Source organism: Gallinula chloropus (assembly GCF_964237585.1).
Source record: "Gallinula chloropus genome assembly, chromosome: Z".
Classification (NCBI taxonomy): domain Eukaryota; kingdom Metazoa; phylum Chordata; class Aves; order Gruiformes; family Rallidae; genus Gallinula; species Gallinula chloropus.
Window position 1 is genome coordinate 22,490,863 of NC_140089.1, and position 15,450 is coordinate 22,506,312.

Below are 15,450 nucleotides of genomic sequence, written 5' to 3' on the forward strand. Positions count from 1 at the left end.
GTGGTAGTGACCAATGTGACAGTGACAGATTATTATTAATTGAGGGGTTGGGCTCGATGGTCTCTTGAGGTCCCTTCCAACCCCTACAATTCTGTAATACAAAGGGACTGCTGATCTTGCAAAGTGCCCAGTCTCTGCTTCCAAGACCAAGACTTTGCTTGGCCTCTTTCAGAATATAAATCCATGTTCTCAGCAAAGGCCTTGGCGTATGTTTTACGTGTTTGGCATATGTTTACTCTGATGGCTTGACAAACTACACATTGGAGGCCTTCAAGTGTTTTCAGACCCATCTGAAAACTGGAGAATCTCTGACTTTCTTCACTGCCTGGTTGAACGCAGTGAGGTTTTAGATCCTGTGTCACATTTATAACATGCAGCTGTTGTTTCAGTGACATCTTGACTTAGAAGGACAGGATAAAAACTGGTCTATGTGCAGTGCTTGTCTTTTTTGGCTGTAATTAAATTCTGGATCTTGCTTAAGAGGCATTTTTTAAAGAAGAGCTGGAAATCAGTCCTTTCTGCTGGCATTATTCCTGGCTTCTTTAATTTCCAATGCAGTTAATGGATGGAAAAAGGCAAAGGATAGGGAATCACTTGTAGCTGTTCTACTTAGAGACCCATTTTTTTGGGGGGTGATACTTTGAAGAAGTTGAAATTGAGAGGCTAGTAGGTAAAGAAATAAAAATCTTTAACATGTAACTGTGAATAGGAATAGCAGAGGTTTAAGTCACTGAGGCTTCCAATTCCTGTGGGGACCACTTAGGAAGAATTACATGACTCACAGATTATAGAGCCAGAAGGGATCAACAGATTGTTAGATTGACCTACTGTGTAACATGGGCCATAGTATTTGACCCAGCTAATTTAGCAGCTAGCCTAAAGTGTCTTTCCTAAAGTCAGATGGGCTTCATTTGGTGATTTGAGGGGATGAAGGACTGAATGCATCAGTTAGCAGTTTGTCCTCTGGTAGTTTATTCCTTGTTGTTTTAAATCTGTTTTATATTTACCTCCACTTTACACAGATTCAGCCTCTGTTGTTGTTGTTGTTTTGTTATGCTTTTTCTGACTTATTGAAGGCCTTCTTTACCTACTATTTTCTTGATGTGAAAGATGCCTATGAAGTGAAGGATGTATGCTAGGTATAAAAGGTACATGAAAGAAAGGACATACTCTGTCCAGAGTGCAGTAGTATCAGGGATTAGAAGGGTTAATGTCTGTTCTCAGGAAAACTGCCTCATTCTGAAGTACACTGTGTGTAGCTGGGCTCCCCTGCAGCTGGTGGGGTGGTGTTCCAGTCTGCACCTCGGTATTGATGCTAGCAGCCTAGGGGCACATGGCTCTGCAGTAAGATAGTAGGGTAGAGCAGGCTGCCCTGGAGACAAGGTGATTCCAGCTCTTGGGACATCTTTTGGCAATGGTGGCTGCCTGTGTGGGATGTAATGAGAAGCAACAGAGAGTGAAATGGCAGACTGCAATGAGTCAGCCACTCCAAGGGGGCTGGAAGAAATGTATAGTCTGTATAGAGGAGCACTGGGCTGCCCTGAGCTGGAGGCGAGGCGTTCGGATTTCTGCAAATCCAATTCATCTGATGTTCTTGGCAGTCAGGGGAGGAAACTCGCAGCAGAGAGCTCTGGTGTGTGAGGAGTGATGACTCTCAGGCTGCCTTCTGGGAAGGCAGGCCAATAAACGTGGTTACCATGTACTGCAACAACAGTCCTGAAGAGGGAGTGTAAACTAATAGTAGTATCCAGGGCAATATAAATCGCCTTCTTTGTGATGGAGCAAGCAGTGTATGGCTGAAGGGTAAAGCACTGCACAACCATTTGCGGGAGAAATTTAAGTATAGGTGCCTCTCATAACAAATGATTTTACTCCTTTTTGCCAAGAGAAAGAAATTCAACTCTTTAATTAAAATTCTTCTTTATGCAGGATTTTTTTCAGGAAAGTTCATCATCTCATAATCTTCATGATGAAATTTATTCTTCTGTTACTTCTTCTGGGTTTGTTCTTTTTCTGTGCAAACACGAGGATCCTTTCCACTCCCTTGTTGGTTTTAGGAGTTTCAAAATTCAGTCACAGAATTTCTCTTTCTCTTGTTAATGGTACTAATTCAGAGGATTTGAAACCTCTACCAATCTCTGCGATTGAGAAGTATTAGCAAGGGTATTGTAAGACCATAATTGTGAGGTAATAAGAGTTTGAGGAAAAAAAAAACCCTAGGTATTTTTAGGTGGTCACACAGTGAAATGTCATTAACACTGTGTAATTTGCTTGGAGTAGTCCAGCCTTGGAATGTGTGGCAGTATTTCACTGCGTGAAAAATTACTGTTGCTTCAGCTGCAGCCATATCCATCTCCCTGGGAAGACTTCCAGCTTCAAAGGGAAATCTGGTTGTACATGTTTGAACTGTGTTTTTAGCTGCAAAATAATCTCTTCTGTCTTCTGGATGTCCATTAGAAATGGTAATGAAAACATGGCACACAGTCCTTTCAGCCTCAGTGTAACCTTTCTCTTTCTCAGGAAAGAAAAGTTCCTCATTCCAGAGGGTAATTCGGTCACTGACATCCTGTCAGATGCTCTGAAGGTATGCTTTATTGGAGTGTCTGCAGGCTAATCTGTAAAGTAAAATGATGCTATCTACCAAGGCAATGTCAAAATGCCCCAAAACCAAAACAACCCAAAACCAACATTGGTCTCCCAACTAATGCCTTTACAACAACTGAATCACATCAAACATAAGATTGATTTCATGGTCTGAATAGTCAAGTTCTTAAATCTTCAGTTACCAAAACATGTTGTCAAAAGAAAGTCTTCAGTGAACCTGACATTACTGCTTAACACACAAGAGAAAAGAAACACTGGTAATGGGAAAACCATATAACAAACACTTCTGAACTTTCAGAAAAGCCAGCTAGGAAGTAAAAATAACGTATAATGAAATGGACTTCCCTCATTTATTTTCCCTCCATGAGCAAATGAGCTATAATAAACAGTAAAAATAAAGAAGTCCTAGCAATTGACGACCTCTCACCTTCACCTCATCTAAGCTGCTTTTTAAGACATTTTTCATACTCTTGGTTTGTTTATTGTTCCTCTGCTGCTTCCAAGTTGACCTTCAGATAGGATCCCACCCAGAGTTTTGCAGGAAGCAAAATAGGGCAACAGAAGCAAAAGAGTTATTAGTTGGAACGACAGTTACAAAAATATGTGCAAATTTATTGTATCAGGGCTGTTCCTGTCTCGCTCAGATACAAATATTTTTATTGATGTTTGTCTCGGACCTTTGGGAAATTTTCGGACACATTGATACCCTGTGATAGATTTATGTATTATTTCTTATACTTTCTCATGACTTCTCCATGACCTTCCTGTTATTCCAGGATTCCTTGCTTGGAAAATATTATGGTCATTATGATTATTATTGATTAAGTAATAATGAAAAATAAAAACAGTATTTGTAGATTGTGTATTTCTTCATATAAATTCTCCTTTATTGTGTGTATATGTGTGTATATATATAGAATGTAAGTTACATCATATAATAAAGCCTGTTCGTGAGAGTATCTTGTCCATTACGTAATTTAGCCTGGCTTAAAGAAGATACACAATGGAAAACAATTCACTTCTGCTGTTTTTTCTTCCTCTGGTTAAAATAATTTCTGTGTGTTTTGTTTGTATTTTGACCCAAGTCAGCAAGGGCTGATGATGGAGTACTGAAAAGATACAAACCAAAACAAAAAGATACAAAACAAAACAATTTGGTGCTGTGCAATTTAAAGTAGCAGGGAGATCTGTACCAGTCAGCTGCAGTAGAACACATGTATGCCATATGTAATAAAGCAAACATTTTTCAGGGTTGCCCATTTTTGGCCTTTGAATATCTAAGCATGTACATGTATACAAGCATGCACACTTACGCAAAATGCCAACCAAAAATTTAGTTGGAACATTGCCACTGAATTTTTATATAGTGTTGGTATGAATGGATTTATGTAAAAGTCTAGCAAGTTATATATCCACAGTAACTTATTCAAAGATTAATCTATTTTATCGAGTGTTTTTGTAACATTAAATACATTCCATCCCCTTGATGAGAACTTTTTAAGGATTGGAGGGGTGGGGGGAGGAAGAGGCTTTAAAATTGGATTTGAATTTCAATGGAAAAAACCCGTAAGGTTTGGGAGGTTTCTTCCTAATAATTTTGTACTGTGAATACCTCCTTTGCCATTTCCAGACATTTACACTGATTATCTGGGCCAGCTCATGGGGAAACAACAGCCTTATCTGTCTACCACTAAAATGGGTTTCACCAAAAATCTTAGAATGGAGAAAAATATTTTTATATCTTCTGAAGACACATAAGTGAATGTGTTTACAAAATGCAAACAAAGTTTTATTTATTTTTATAATTTTTCTGTTAGATCTATAAAGCAAAGGATATCTTAGTATTTCCTGGATTTTAGTGCAATATTTAGTATTTATTTACCTGTCTGTTACATGTAGTCATCACAGTTTTGTATACCACAAACAGCTTGAAGCTAACAGTTCCGGGTGACAGAATCAGTGCTGAAGGCGAAACCACAGAATGACACTATGTTTGGGGTTGGAAGGGACCTCAAAGGATGAACCAAGTCCAACCCCTACCCTCCGCCACAGCAGGATCACCTAGATTAAATAATTTGGTCAAGTTTTTTTCCTGGCATCAAAGCATCCTGAAAATACAGGGTAAAAAGCCTGTCTGCAAAAGGCAGGAGCCCTGTGTCACGCTGAGAAATGTTGTACAATACAACTTGTGCTTCACCCCTAAGGCTGGGTGAAGGTTAAATGCCATTTGCTTGTGATCCAATTGTTATTCATTTGATAAACACCTTTTTCCATGTAGCATAAAGTCGCACCTTTTTCCACAGCATAAAGTTGAACTGGTTGTTTGGCATTCTGGCATTTCAGTGTCAGAAGGCCTGTCCTATCACTTTTTTTCTGCATGTACCGGTGTTCTACATTGCAACTTGTTCAGGTCAGACAACCCAATTTTACTTCTCCAAAAGCCTTTTGTAATTTTTCATTTTGTATCTCAGGCTTGGGAATTAATGTGATTTAGAGAACTTGATGAAACTGCCAGGGGAGGTGGTCAAAATGCTGTAAAAACTCATTTGACAGGTTTGCTTAACATTTGCCTGAGCAGCATACCTGCCACACCAAAGATCTGTGTGAAACAGATTGTAGAGTGTTTGCAGGAAACCTCTGCTGCTTAGCAGAATACAAGACACTGCTCTTGCCAAAACTTTAAAGAAAATTATGCCTGTTGTGCATTTTAAGGTTTTCAGTAGCTGACAGCTGAAGTTTGTTATGCTGAAAGGGGTGGAATGGAAGCAGCACTGTGGGCTTGTGCTCAGCGCTGACAGCAAAGAACACTTCATAGAATCATACACTCATAGAATGGCTAGGGCTGAAAGGGACCTTAAAGATCATCAAATTCCAACCTCCCTCCCCATGGCAGTGAGGAATCTTACTACACCAGGCTGCTCAAGGCCCCATCCCACCCGGCCTTGAACACCTCCAGGGAGAGGGCATCCACCACCTCCCTGGGCAACCAGTTCAAGGGCCTCACCACCCTCATAGTGAAGAATTTTTTCCTAATATCCAATCTAAATCTCCCTCCTTCAGTTAAAAACCATTCCCCCTTGTCCTATCACTACATGCCCTTCTAAATAGGCACTATCCCCAGCTTTCTTGTAGGCCCCTTCAGCTTCTGGAAGGCCGCTATAAAGCCTCTGTCTTCTCCAGGCTGAACAACCCATTCTTTCTGCCTGTCTTCATATGAAAGGTGCTCCAGCCCCCCTCTGAACCTGTTCCAACAGTTCCATGTCCTTTTTATCTTGGGGACTACAGAACTGAACACAGTAGTCCAGGTGGGGGTCTCACAAGAGCAGTAGAGGGGCAGAATCACCTCCTTTGACCTGCTTTTGATGCACCCAGGATAAGGTAAGCCTTGTGGGCTGTGAGTGCTCATTGTTGAGCTTCTCATCCACCAGTTCCCTTAAGTTCTTCTCTGCAGGGCTTCCCTGTAGCACATCATCTCCCAGCCAGTATTGATGGCGAGGATTGCCCCAACCCAGGTACAGGACCTTGGATTTGTTCTTGTTGAACCTCATGGGCCCACTTCTCTAGCTTCTCCAGATTCCTCTGGATGATATCCTGTCCATACAGCATGTCAACACTTGATATTTCAATGTTTGAACCAGTGGTGTTTTCTTGTAGAGATTATTGGTTATTACTTTTATAGAATCAATGAAAAACAGCTTGCAAAAGTTAAATTTGGAAAAATGTTGTAACAATTTAGTCAAAGCCTGTAAATTTTTGAATGAGAACTGCTTCTGTGTAGGAATTGGTGCTAGAGCCCTTGTGCTCTTAGTCTTCTCTGTCGCCTGGGCTTCCCAATAAAGCCATCCCTTATCACCTAGTCAGGACAGGAAAGGGTTTGGGGAAAGGGTTTGAAAGCACAGACTCTTCCCACGGATTTAGCGCCTGAGTGGGGACCACTTACACGTGTTACATTGACCAAACAGACTCCCCCCCGCACTTCTGCTGCGTGCCTGGCAGGAGAAGACACGTTTTGCCCCAAAAGCCAGTCAGTCGAGGAGCTCCCCGTGTCCTTCCAAAACCGTCAAGGCGACGGTAGCCAGTGCCCCGACTGGCAGCGGGCCGGGGCGAAGGGGGAGCAGGCCTCTTCCCTGCCAAACGCCGTGTCCTCCCTCCTCTCCGTGACCCAGCGACGTCGTCGGCCAATCGGCGCCCAGGCAGCCGGAGGAAAAACTGCTTGTGTTGACGCGTTGTCGCGGCAACACTGTGGTGCTGGAGCCGCCGGCTGCCGCCGCTGTGGGGCCGTCCGGCGAGACCCCGAGCGAGGGCTCCGGCAGCAGGGCAGGGGAGGGGGGGAAGGTAAGAAGCCGGGGGACACCGCACACCTGAGCATATAGCATGGGGGGAAATGTGTTCGCCTGATTTCGCTGTTCAACTCTTTTCTTTCATAAAGGGCAAACTGAACCAAAAGGCACCATCGGAGAAGCCCAGCTCTTGTGAAAATTAGGAACTTTTGAGCCACTCTTTGGAGCAAAGGTAATGTTTAGGAGGACATTAGTACTGCGATGCTGTGCGAGGTCTCTTGAACTTTGAATTGGAGTAAGACTCTGGAGCTCCTCAGGGTAGGAAGGTGGAGGAGTGATTAGGTAAGGAGGCACTGTGGTTTTCCTGCAGTCCAAGCAGCTCTCTTGACTAGCCAACAGTGGGCAGTGGGGATCCTCTGGGCTCCGGTCCCAGTTTTTCGGTTTTTGAAACTCAGGTGAAGCCTGGCCTGAACCTCTGTAAACCAGGGATTAAATAACACAGTCCTCTGGCCTGCCCTCAGCCCATTGCAGCAGTGCCTGACACCAAAGTACCTGATGGCCAGGTTCCTGCAGAGCACAGGGGCCCTGTTATCAGTTAGTAAAAAAGCTGATGAGCAAAGATGCAAGTCACTTCCTCCCGACAGACCAGCTAGCTGATTGGGCTACAAAGATTATTAGGGGACTGTAACATCTTTCTTACAATGAGAGGCTGAGGGACTTGGGACTTTTTAGCCTAGAGAAGACTGAGAGGGGATCTTATCAGTGCTTATAAATACTTGAGGGTTGGGGGGCGGGAGGATGGGGTCAGTCTTTTTTCAGTGATGCCCAGTGACAGGACAAGAGACAGTGGGCACAAACTTGAATATAGGAAGTTCCACCTAAACATGAGGAGGATTTTCTTTACTGTGAGGGTGGCAGAGCACTGGAACAGGCTGTTGTGGAGTCTCCCATTCAAAACCCACCTGGATGCTGTCCTGCGCAGCCTGTTCTAGGTGATCCTGGTCTGTCTGGGGGATTGGACAACATGATCACCAGAGGTCCCTTCCAGTCCCAGTCATTCTGTGATTCTGTAATAAATGGGTGTGTAATATCGCATACTGCAGGGATAAAGCATGTATTGTCTGTAATTCACTTCCGCAGAGATTTGCCTGGCAAAAGCAGCATGTGAGTAAGCAGCATTCACCAGGTCAGATGTTCTGATTTCCTAATTCCCCCCTCACATTTCTTGAGAAGTGGATGGAGTTTATTTGTGTGTGTGTTCTAAGGGGCTTGAAAGTGCAATTCAAATCACTAAGGACAACTGCTTGGATATTGAAAGATAGAAATATTACTCTGTGTAGTAGATAAACCTACCTGTCCCATATCACAGAAATTACCTCTTTAAGTTCTGTTTCTAATAAATATGCGGAACTCAAGATTTACTATAAAAAGCCAGATTTTTAAATTATTTTTTACTTGGAAAGCACAAGTGAAACAGAAAAGTGTACTGTCATTTCTAACTGGTTTATCTTAAAGCTGATGTGCACAAAAAATTCTTATTAGGATCTGCTCAGTGAACTGACAGTTCAAGTTATAAATTAACACCAATGCAATTAAAAATGCAATTTTTTAAATTTAAAATTACTTTTCTAATTACTTAGTTTCCTAGGACATTGTAACCATAAATTACACAATCACCATGCCCAGTGCTACCAGCTAAAACTTTATAAAGTTTATCATCAGCTGTGTCCTCCCACACCAATTAAAATCTAATCCAGAGGAGGCTGATCTAGAGGAGAAAAATGATAATGTAAAAGAATGATATTTTTAAGATTTGTTCAAATGAGCTCCTTAAAAATTTGTTTTCTCCTACCAGAAGGCATGATCGGCCTTGATCTATAATGCCTTCCAGTCCCATGGTGAATATGATGAGCCTTTTGATAGTCCTTCCAGCATGATGCTTTCTGTAAGATTCAATAGGTGGCCATTTTCTTTTTGTCTCACTACATCATGAATGTTCTGCAGAGTGTTAGGATATGCTGCATTGTTCATGGAAGATACAAGAAGAAGTATTTAATAAATTTTTAGGATTACCAACATTTCACAAAAGAAATGGGGTGTCTAGAGTTTTGTTGCCCTAATATTTTCCACTTCAGATCATTTCATCAGCCTGTCTAGACTCTCTATACCAGTTCTCTGTTACTGCAGCCTTCTGCTCAGCATTTGGCTTTCATATTATTTTTAATAGGTGGTGTATCTTACCGAGCATAGGAATTGCCACGGTAATCAGATTGTCTAGCTGAATATTCTGTTCAAAAGAAAAATACCAAACCCCTTATTTATGGAGTCACTTGTGAGCAGAAGCACTTACTTTCTGCTGAAAAAAATACAAAGGTTGATTTACATTGTGGAAGATTAAAGCATTTACCCCTTCTGATTATTTTATCCTGCATAATGGAACTTTTTTAATGCAGGTTATTAAGAAAAGTGTATTTACTGTGGTGATTCACCCCATGTCTAGCGACAGGCTCTGAGCACATATACATTGTCATCTTTTGGATTTCCACTGGCTTGTGTCAGTTTGTATGTACAGATATGCCTGGCTTCTGTTTTTGCTATCAAACAGACTCATGGCTGATTATGCATTCATCCATTTACCTTTTTTTTTACCCTAAAAGGTCGTCTGTATTGCAATTATTGCACAAATTGCATACTTACCATCAAAATCACTGTGAATCAGACAGACTGTACACACATCAGCCCCAGAATTGGAAATGTTGAACAGACACCCAAGAGCTAAGAAGCAGATGTAGCTCATTTTGAGCTGTGCAAACTTGCTTCAAGGTCTGCTTGCTCTCATACTCCTGTACTGCGGGCAGGGTGAGCATGACCAGTCTGTTCATTATGTGATGCATACCACAGATCTACAGCAGTAACTGGCCATGATTAAGAGTGTGGTGTGTAGTACCCCCATTTTCACCCAAACTAGGAATAAATCTACGCTGGTTTTGTGCACAAAAGTGTGGAGGCAGGGTAGCATTATTCATTTAATGTGGGAAATGACTGTGTTAAATAATTGCATATGTGCAAAACCTAAGGAAATCTTCACCATAATAAGTTATAATCCATTGCTAAATAAAATATAAAGAGCAAGAACCTTGTTTGTAGAGCACAAAGGATATCTGAGAGAGAACAGCATTACTTAAGCAGGTCTACGGTTTTTATTTTTTAAATTCTGACAATTTTTTTTTCAGCTGAACACATTTCAAATTTTCAATATATTTTAACTGGTAGCAGTCATAATTCCTTCATACAAGGTTATGATTTCAATCAAAACAAAGGAATTCTTAGGTTTGGGCAGAGGAAGACATGCTAATGTGAAAGATCTGCTGGGTCACTAGAACCAGTTTCCAGATTTCTCTGGCAACATTGTCATAAACTTAAATCAAATAAAGTTGATTAAGTAAAATAAACTTAATTACTGCATAATTATACATAAGGTCTCATCAAATGCCAAGTCTACAGTGACTGCTATTGACGTCAGTGAATTTTGGACTGACCCCTAAAGTTTTAGGTAGGAAGTGAATCAGATCCAAAGATAGATGTGGGCATTTTAATAGGTCAGAGGAAAATTAAAAACAAAATATTTGATTATGTTGATTGACTCATCACTGTAAACACTTAAATACTTCTTTGTTAGAATTTTTGTTTGTTAGAAAATACCCAGACAGTTCTACACCATATCTGTATATCAGAAAAGTGGCTTTTTAACGTGGAAGGTTTGGTTTTGAGCATTATTGCCTTGTCCTTAGCTGTCTGCATCCATGTTTAATGAAGGCATAACCACCAGCCTCTGGGCTGCAAATAGTATGGGGGAAAGGGTACGTGCGGCTGATCCTCTGATGGAACAAGCTTCATACTTGGATGTTTCTGAGTGTGCATTACTCATAAGACGTTTAAGCCAGGATGCTGTGATGTTAGATTTTACAGACTTACAAAGTACTGAAGCTGCCAGAAGTGGGGGTACATGCCAATACTCATGTGTTCAGAGCTTGCAAATCATTTCTTGAGGTAGGAGGACACACAAAACCATGGGTCACGCTCAGCTATGTCAAGATAAAGCTTCCTACACTGGAAACTCTGGATTTCCTACATCTCAGTGATGTGAATTTAAGTTTAATCAAATAAATAGAGTATTCTTTTCACATGATTGAAGGAAAAGATTAGTCTCTAGGACAAATCAAAGGAGACTTCTCCAGCCAAGGGTTGTAGAGAAAATGAAGTGCTGTAGTGGAAAACTGTGAGGGTTTTAATGTGTAGTTAATTTGCTAAAAATATTGTTGGAAACAGAAGTATTTTTTCCTTTTATCTTTCAGTGAAAAACAGATCCAACAGTAAGATACTGCAAATTATCCAATACTTTTGTCCAAGTTCTGTTTGAGTACTTTGTCTTAACAGATTTCTGAAATGATTTACAATTGAGCAATACAAAACAACATTTAGTACAAGAGTAAATCCACCCTAAGATGTTGGTTTAATTTCATTTGCTTTCCCTTAAAGAATAATGGGAAGCCTCATAGAAAACATTTTATTTGGAAAGAGCCTGAAGCAAGGCTTTTTGGCACTCAACACAGGATGTCAGTTTGGTCCTTTCTGACACCTCTTTATGTGTAAATATAATGAAAACCCAGTAAAAAGAAGAAAAAAGAAGAAATGTCTTACCTTGACTGTTACGTTGGGAATCAGACTTAGAAAATCGTGTGACTCGACTGAGTTAGTGTTGGGGTGCTGACAAATTTAGATTCATTTCCTTCCCTTTCTGACGTGCTCTGCTTCACTAGGTAGGATCACTTCATCTCTATATATCTTTTGTCCTCTTAGACTGAACTCTTTCTACACAGTCCAGCCCAGATTAAGAAACCTGGCTCTCTATTACAGTGCAGGAAGTTGTGGCTTGCTGTTTCTTATTTAAAGCTATTTGAGAATTTGTAATTTATGTATCAGTATTTATTACCACTGAAATAAGTTTTCTTTCAGAATACTTGTGAACTTAGATCAATTTACCTGAATCACCTTTATTAAATGACCCACATAACAACTGTGATGTCAGAAGAAGAAAGCTTTTGACTTCAAGCACTGAGTGATGAACAGGCAGAATGAGTATACAACATTCAGTGTACCACCGAAGCCAAACAAAGGGAAAAACTCTCAGAATGGAGTGGGGGTTTGTATACATAAGAGTTTACACAGCCAGGATCTCTTGAATCTGCAATGCTGGATTAACCAATACCTTTTTACAAGCTAAAATTAGTTTATTCTTTTTTGACACTGCCTGATCCGTAGTGGGGCTTCTACCAGGCTGCTGTATTTGGATGCCATCGTTCTTTGTTTAATGTGTGTCTGTTGCCTGTCATACACTAATGTAGGCAGAGCAACGCATGCAGACATTCTTATAACTGTTAGGTTAGTCCGGATTTTTTTGTGAGCACTCCACAGTTAGCCTCTGCCACCTCAACCACATACCTCACATAAATCCTTTACATAGTTTTATATGGGCTATTTTTAAAATAATAAATTAATCAGTTGTTCCAATTATTTAGTTTGATTGTTTATAACCTTCCCTCCTAAACCCATATATGAAAACTGGCTCTGCCTTTAGAGGGAGTCAAGCTCATCTAAGGGGTATTTCATTGAGATGTCTATGCTTGAAAGCTCTGCGATCTTTGCTTTAGCTCCTGGTGCAAGGATTTATCCTGTCTATTTCTGTGCTGGCAGATGGGAACAGTGACAGTAAACCAGCCGTATAGTTTAAATGGAGTTTATAGTCTCATGCAGCTGCACATGGAGGGGCTGTGGCATCAGTTGGCATTCATAAACTGCACATAGATTCCTCACATCATCACAACTGTTCCTGTATTTTGTCCATTGAATAAGTACGGTTGTGTCCTGGCAGCAGGAGGCTTCACGCAATGTGTTCTAACACAACGTAAACTCTCTTTTTCTCAGCTGGGAGGTCTCCATGTGGAATTCTAGCTAAGTCAAAAGCAGTAGTGTTGAAGATTCATTGGAAACAGCCAATTTAATCCCCCAGCTAGCATGAGTATGTTTTGTTCAATTCGGTCAAGGAATCCAGGCTTATAAAATGACCTTATAATGGGTTTTGAGGAATTGTTTACATGAGAGAATCAAGAGAGATGAAAAACAGAGAGGGTCACTCTTCAGGAACGGGCTGCATACAGGAAATAGGAAACGTATGTCTCCACTTTGCTTCCAAGTTCCAACACTGACATGAAAGAAAACATAAAGAAGGCCATTTCAGGGAAGAAGTTTCCCCTTGACTGCATAGGTTGAATCACACATGGCAACTATGGGATGGCAGCATTACTGACACCTGGATAATAATGCTATCGTTGCAGTTTCTGGTTAGGATAAGCTTAAAAACAGCGAGTGAGGGTTCCAGTTCCCTCTTCAGGAGGAGAGGATAACAGATGTACTCAGCTACTTGCACTCTTGTCATTCAGTTCTATTTCGGGTAAAGTGGAGCTCTCAGCCTGAGGCTGAAGTAGGCACAGAACTTCACTTGCTTTTAATTAAACGGAACTCATGCATAAGTTGCAAGTGCCCTGTCACTGTAGTTCATGAGATTGTTTTTTAAGTATTGTACCCAGTGGAACTGTAGAGGACAGGACTGTTTTCCAGCAGCTATAGGCAATGGTCAACTGTACCTTCCCACTGTATTAAATAACATGTTGCAGTGTTTTTAAAGGGAAAAAAAGTATGAAAAATTCTATGTTTTGAAAAGAAGTGTTAAAACCCAATCCTGATTTACTTCCACATCTTTACTACCAAGCCTGAGAAAAGACGATTTGAACTGCTCATATGCCTTCTCATTTCACACTGAATTTATAGGAAGTTTCCAAATAACAGTCAACTTGGCAGGAATAAATGTAGACCAAATGGTGTAATCCCCACAAGGAAACATAATTCTCCTATGAAGTATTTACAATAGCAAGCTTGGAAATCCAACAATAGGTTGTATTTTTAATAGGTTGTTTATAGCATCTTTTATTGACTGATTCATTCGTAATCATAACAGATTTAGTCACCAAACATTCTTCATGTGGCAGGCAGTTTGACATTCACTGTTACTTTAAGAAGCCTCTCAGGTAGCAGAAAGTATCGTTCTGACATAAATCAATAAATAGGACATAAATAGGACCTTGCAAAGTTCAGAAGTTCCCTGAAGTGTAGCTGAACTTTCTGATGCTCCCTTCCTGTGACCCTCCAATAACCCTTATCTCCCCTGCCTTCATGACCCTTTAATGTTTCCCTGGCTCTCCATTCCCTTCATCCTCCTAAAGAGCTTGGCTACTTCCCAAGTTGGATTCATCCAACAGGCCACCCTCCTTGGAAATTCTCCCAGTCTTTGAAAGGTCCTTACAGCAGAGTAGCCGCAATGCTAGTTTGCAAATTTAAGTTTCACATCGCGTTGAACCATTCACCTACCTGAATCACAACTGAAGCACAACCTGGTCAAAACTGGCAGACTCCTGCAAATGGTACAAAGTCATCAGCCTTCCATAAAGTTAAGGTCAGGAAATTTAGGTCTTCTTAAAGGAAAACAAGAGAAGGGCTTTGGGATTTGTTTTACAAATAGCTTTTGTAATACTTTCTACACAGTGAAGCTTTTTGCATTAAGGGAATATTGCTGGTGAGGACAAAAACTATTTCTTTAATATGGGATAGCACCAGGTTTAAGCCAGCTAGCTGCCCAAGTGTTAATTGCCACTGTTCGAATTGCTTGTAACCTTTGTTGGCTTGTAGTATGCTTTTCCACTCGGTATTTCACAATTGTACATTGTGTAGGTGTCAGATAAAAAACAAAAGGGGAAGGGGGTGTTTTTTACATTTGAAACAAAAATTCCAGTGCTACAGTTTTGTGTGTCCTTATACATACATTATACAATTCCCTGATAGCTTCAGGAATGAGAGGATGCTACAGCCTTGTCTTTTGCTATTTTTTTCCCCAAAGTGCAGATATCCAATGGAGTTTTAAAGGAGGTGTTGAGTGCTAGGTATAATGCCCCTCAAAAAATTTATTTTTAACAGCTAACTGCAACACGGTTGTTCACAGAGGCTCCTTCCAGTACAAATCACAGATTGGCTCTGATGGTCTTCACATCTTCCAGTTTGCATACAAACAGATCCGAGCCTCACAGGAGATTTTGTGAAATGAGAAAGTGTAACAAGTGTTCCTGGAATATGCAGCGTTGTGAACATTTAAGCAAGCAGAGTGAATGCAGCAATCTAAACATCTTTGTGTGCCTGGCAAGAGGATGACTTACCATGTGAACCTGGAGACAACTTGTCTTTTCACTGTTGTCCATGTCCTTAAGGTATCCCCTAGAATATTTGTGAGACTAGAAACGTTGCTTCTCAGTGTCACAGGCAAAATTTAAGTTAGTAATCTGCAGAGTGATGACAAAACTCTGTCTTTGCCCTTGGGTGTAGTAAAATTCAATTTCTGAGTTCAGAGTTGAGAGTGATAACGGTGAAAAGGCTCTTGAGTGGGAACAAAGTCTCCCAT